Source organism: Cajanus cajan, chromosome 1, assembly GCF_000230855.2.
Source record: "Cajanus cajan strain Asha chromosome 1, NIPB_CcT2T_4, whole genome shotgun sequence".
In the NCBI taxonomy this organism is placed as follows: Eukaryota; Viridiplantae; Streptophyta; class Magnoliopsida; order Fabales; family Fabaceae; genus Cajanus; species Cajanus cajan.
This window is the reverse complement of record NC_138517.1, coordinates 11,478,520-11,484,765: the sequence shown is the minus strand read 5'-3', so window position 1 is coordinate 11,484,765 and position 6,246 is coordinate 11,478,520. Positions and strand designations below refer to the sequence as shown.

The following is a 6,246-nucleotide window of genomic DNA, read 5'->3' as shown; positions in this document are numbered from 1 at the left end:
AGGGAATAGGCGCAATACGGCCTACAGGGGCAATACGGCCGTATTGAAATTTTTGAACTTCAATACGGTCGTAGTGAAGTTCAATACGGTCGTATTGAAGTTCAGAAATTTCAATACGCCCGTATTGAGTTCGCTGCGGTTGTATTGAAGTGTCAATACGGTCGTACTGACTTCAGTATGGCCGTATTGAAGCTTCAATACGGCCGTATTAAGTTCAGTACGGCCGTATTGGGCTTTTTCCCTCCACTTCTTTATTTTGAGCTATTCTAAGACCTCTGGACCTACAGAGAACCCTCCTAGGGCCTTCGAGGAGTCCTTCTGGCTGATTATCCTTCAGTCTTCGAGAGTCTTCAAGCTTTATTTCCGACCCGGACAATTTTAGGGGTCTACACAGTTTAAACCATGAACAGTTGTTAAAAAAAAAATTACTCACTGAATTTTCATATAAACTATCAAACAAGACTCCTGATTTTACTAATTGACTCAAGTATCTCTCACTTAAGCATAACTTAAGTAGATCTTCCTCCGCAAGAAATTTCATGGTCTAAAATACTCACCTCATACAATCCAAATTCATACTTAGACAATCTAGTTTAAATCTATTTTTTATGCCTAACAACTCAAAATATCATGATAGCATATATCTACCTGACAAACCGAGTTGTATTCATCCAAGTGATTTCAAACCTATCTCAAACGAAAGTTAAGTGAATAAGCTACAACTCTTTATGAAGACATAAGATTTCCAAGAGATCATCTCTTTAGCTAAAGATTCAAATATCACCACTAATAAATTCAGTGCTTACTAAATTTCTAATCACCAAGGCAGTCATAACTTGAAGTTCTAGATTTTTGTTTCATCTTATCCTAGTTCTATTGAAAAGATAATATCTAAAGCCATATTCTTCATAAAGACCTCAAAATATAAATTTTGTCGATATAATACTCATACTATCATAACAAACTATAATGAGAATATTTTCGACACCAAATAGCAATAATGTATCAATATATCTAATGCCACAAAATACCTCAACTTTTTCCAAATTCACTACTTAATTTCTCATTCAAGTCTCTCCTTACTTTTCTCAATCAAAACAACTCACATGCTACCTAAACCATAAATAATTAACATACCAATAATAACACTTAAGGGAATTAACATCATTTCGATCTCTCACCAAAGAGACAACCACCTTTAGATTCAACCTGCTACAACTATAGATGTCAGAAATTTCACCAATCATAAACTCTTAGTACACTCAATATATCACCTCCCATCCAAGGTTCTAATAATTCGAGTTGGCTAACACTATCATGATTATCATTCCTCTGATTACAAACTAACTTAACAATCTCAAACTCAACAATATCAACACAGGACGAACATCATCATCATAGTACACAACAAACAAGACATAGTCAGAGTACACAACAGAGTCATGATAAGCACATAACACACACGGTTGATAAAATCGACTTGCTCTGATACCACTAAATGTGACACCCTCTACCCCAACATCATTAATAAACATAAACTATATTTATAAAAGATTTTCATAGAATGATATAAAACAATAAGTATCATAAGGTAGAAGATGCACATTCATAATTCATACACATAAATATTAAACTCAAGAAGTTATTATAAAACAAAGATTATAAATTAATCCCAGTAAAGGTGGCAGAGCCTCCTAGTTAGGAATTAACTTATAATCTTTTAGTAAAATTATAATATGACAAAAATACACACTTTCAACATAAATAACATAAAAATTACAAAAGAAAAATAATAATAATTTAACAATAAGTCTAGCTAATCCCGATGTCACATCCTATCAGAGCGAAACCCAAACAGAAGCCTAAGCTTCACCACCAACATCCTCAGCCTCATGCTAATTATCTGCATCATAATTTAAATATACACAAAAATGACAAGGGAGTGAGAAACTTCTCACTCAGTTGCAGATATAGAAATAAAAGTTAAATAGCACACACACACGCAATATAATTCACATATATAATCAATCTCACATATATGCTTATGTATAATGATTTTCTTGACTTGACTCACTAATGTATGCATGTGGCGCCATACGGAAGTTTCAGAATTTATCACTGGTGACCCAAAGGTACACCTATCACTGGTGTTCATACACCTCGTTAGCATGTTACATCACTGGTGTCCCGAAGGCACACCTATCACTGGTGTTCATACACCTCGTTAGCATATCGTGGGTGACTCAAAGGTACACCTTGTTAGTCGTGGGTATGCGGCCTCAGCGGCACACCTGGAGTAATATGTGCATATGATGCATGTCATACATTCACAGACTCAACCTTTAGCATGTTACACATATCATATTCATATTTCATAATTAAGAATTATTTCAATAATCCAATTTAATAGTCCAATAGTCCAACAGTCCAAACAGTCCAACAGTCCAAACAGTCCAATAGTCCAACAGTCCAACAATCCAACAGTCCAGAGGTTGCTTAGGTATCATATTTTTCAATAATAATATATTAAGATCTTTTAAGTAAAGTAGGAAGCTTAAAAGGTAATATAAGATAATAAGGAGGCTCAGCCTTCCATTTAAATAATAGATTACAAATTTATAAATACTTAGGAGGCTTAGCCTTCCATTCAAATAACAGATTCTAATATGTAAATAAATAAGATATAAAACAAAACACATCAATAATACATATTCAAAGAAATAAACAACAGGTAAGGGATCGGGAGCCAATCCAACAAACAAACTATTTAACAATTATTCCCACACCCCCAAGCGAGGTTTCCCACTCCCCCCTTACCTGGGTTTACAGAAATTTGGGCAGAATCTCCTCCTCTCTATTTTTCCTTAAAAGGAATCGGAATTAGGGCAGAATCTCCTTTTCTTTCTCCTTCTCTCTCTCTTACTTTCTCTCTCTATTTCTCCAGAATTTCCTTCTCTCTAGAATTCTAAATTTTCAAAACCTTAGGCCTCTATTTATAGAATTTTTGAAGTTACTATGCACTATGCACTATTCATTAAAATAATATTATAAATTACTATGCACTATGCACTATTCATTATTATATTCAAATTAATTAAAATTTTGAAACGGAAAGAATCCGCAGCCCACGTTTCAGCCGCCCCTTCACTGTGCAATTGCATAGTAAAATACTATTCATTAAAATAATAATATAATTACTATTCATGAATAGTAAAATACTATTCATCCAAATAATTTGAGTTTTGCGTAAGCGCTTACGTTTTTATAAAATTACTATTCATATGAATAGTAAAATACTATTCATAAATACGTATTCGTAAATAGTAAAATACGTATACATAAATAGTAAAAATATGTATACATAAATAGTAAAATACGTATACGTAAATAGTAAAATACATAAATAAAATACTTATTCACATAAAAAAATATTTCTTTTCATTGAATAAAATTTGGGATGTTACAATGAATATCGGGCATGTGCATGGCCTATTAGTGCACAACGGCGATAACAACAAGAATTGTGGGATGCAATGTAATTGGTAGACCTCTAACAGCGTCAAGTGTCTTTAGTTCATATAGCTTGCTAGAACAATTATATGGTGTGTTAAGTTTTATCGATCTAGGTTTGGTTCATATAGCTTGTTACACCAGGTCCAACACATTACATCCAAGAGAATGAGAACTCATGAAATTTTCTTTTATTTTCTTAAAACTTTTTCTTTAACCTTTTTGAAATATGTGGGGAATTGTGTAACACCCCAACAACCCGCATGTGGATATTGTCCGCTTTGGCCGCAGCCCTCACGGTTTTGCTTCTGGCAATGCGGGTTGCTGGGGTGTTACATTTGGTATCAGAGCCTGGACCCGGGCCAGTGTGCCAGCGAGGGCGCTGGACTCCCATGAGGGGGGTGGATTGTGAAGTCCCACATCGGTTAGGAAGGAGAACGAAGCATGCCATATATATGGGTGTGGATACCTTCCTTGTGTGGACGCGTTTTGGGGTGGCATGAGTGCCATTGCCAGAAGCAAAACCGTGAGGGCTGCGGCCAAAGCGGACAATACCCACATGCGGGTTGCTAGGGTGTTACAAATTGTTCTATTTTTTTAGTGATATTTAAAAAGATTAACATGTTTATTTAATTAAAAAAATAAAATTAATTTTGTTTTATTAAATAAATATTTTAATTAAATTCAGTTTTGTTGACTTGGTCTTTTAGATTAAGTCTTATAATATATTTTGACTTGGTCTTCAAGAGATAATTACATTTTTTATCCTAAGACTTGGTAAAAAGGTGTTTTTGAGAAACAATTTCTCTTCATTATAAAAATAACATACAGAAGGCTTTGAGAGTATCTCCTCACACATCTTTTCTTGATTATATTATGAGTCTCATAGATTATTCTCACTTGAAAATTTGTTAGTTTTGATACCTCAATTATTAATTGGGAAAGACTTGTTATATCCTTGGGAGACTTGTGCATCTCGCAGATAAGTCCTTAAGTACAAAGTTATCACACATCTCAGGTTATTATTAATTCTGTGATTGTATAATTTTCATATGAGAAATAGGACTTATGATCAATCGTGAAGATGGACAGCATTGTACAATTACTACAAAAAAAAATCAAGTAATTATTAGCAGTTTTTATAAACAGCCAAAAAATGTTATAATTTTAGGGGTTATTTTAATTAAATTTCTTAAAATTTTTCGGCTGTTAGAAACGGCCGCAATGTTTACCAATTTAATTGAAATATTTTTTTAAATTTTTTTTTAAAAAAAGTTTAGGCTTAATCTATAACATTATATAAAGAGAATACAAACGTTTATAACTACCATTTTGTCTCCACTTTTACTATGACCTTTTTACCCTTAATAATATTACATATTAAATAATTAATACAATTAATTATGTCATTTTATTTAAGTAACTACTCACTCTTATTTCTTTTAACCGCATATTATTTAAGTAATTGCATTCATTGTTCGCACTTTCACATTCCTCTATTTCTTGCTTCCTCTTTTTTTTTTGTTAAAGTGACTTCATATCCCTGCATAATATATCTTCCATTTCATGGTACATCCTTTCTTATGGCAGTCGAGATTCGAGAGAAAGAGAATTTTTCCTCCCCCACTAGTCACTTTATTTCATTATTTTCTTTTCGCAACAAACCCCTCACACCTTTCTTCTTCTTTTTATTCTCTCTATCATATCCTGTTATCGTCTTTGTCTCTCTGTTTTCCCTTCAATCCCGTTAGGCCCATTTCCTTTAAATCTTTCTACTTTTTTTTTTTTTCATTTTTTAATCCACTTAAATTGCCCACAATAAACATTTCACCAATTGTATACATTACGACCATCATTGTTCGTTGGTTTTGACGTAGAATGAGAACAAATAGATGGACTAAGACCATGGGAAGGATTTCAAGGATTGCTAGTTTCACAATTGCATCTAAGGATTGAGAGTTTCTTACTTCTGCTTAGATTCCTCGGCCACGTTTTTTCAAGTTGATTCTCTTTTTTCAATTCTATTTTCTCACGCTTATTAAAAAATATTCTACATTAAATTATGTAAATTTAGTCATTTTTTACAATGATTTTTTTTGCATTACTTTTACAGTAAATTTAAATTTATTCAACTTTTTAAAAATTCAAATTTAAGATATCTCTATTTTCCAAATTCAATTTTTCCTTTAAAATTATAAAAATTCTTTTTTAAACTTATTATCTTAATAGATTTAAAATTTTACATATATAATTATATTTTATTAAAAATTCAAATTTAAAATATGCCTAATTTTGAATTTTGAATTTTATTTAATTTTCAATAGTTTTAAAATTACAAAAAAAATATTTTAAAACTTATAAATATTTGGTCTCCACTTTCTTTTATCCAATTTTACCCCTTATTATTATTGATATTGATGGTTACTTTCTTTCAAAATAATAACCGTAACGTAGTTACTTTCTTTCAAAATAATAACCATACTGTGGTTACTTTCTTTCAAAATAATAATCGCACAAATAGTCGTCGTTAAATATGTTATTTTCAAAAAAAATTATAAACCAAATCCATTCTCACTCTATTATGAGTCCCAATCCAACGTTTTGTAAGATAGTGTTTTTTTTCTCTCACCAAAATTTTCATTCAACGCTATCACCAAATCACACAATTATTGTATCTAATTGGGTTGCACATGATTCTTCTGACAACATCACTCCCTATACTTTCAAGCAAGAAAA

General features: G+C 31.8%; 1 long non-coding RNA gene across 1 annotated transcript; it reads right to left on the bottom strand.

The window, feature by feature from the left end:
• Positions 1 to 1,628: 1,628 nt before the first annotated feature.
• On the bottom strand, positions 1,629 to 3,270 carry LOC145958234 (uncharacterized). The gene is made up of 2 exons (XR_014433894.1): positions 2,818 to 3,270; positions 1,629 to 1,903 (listed from the first exon to the last, which is right to left on the bottom strand). It is a non-coding gene; the product is annotated as an uncharacterized LOC145958234 (long non-coding RNA).
• Positions 3,271 to 6,246: the final 2,976 nt, after the last annotated feature.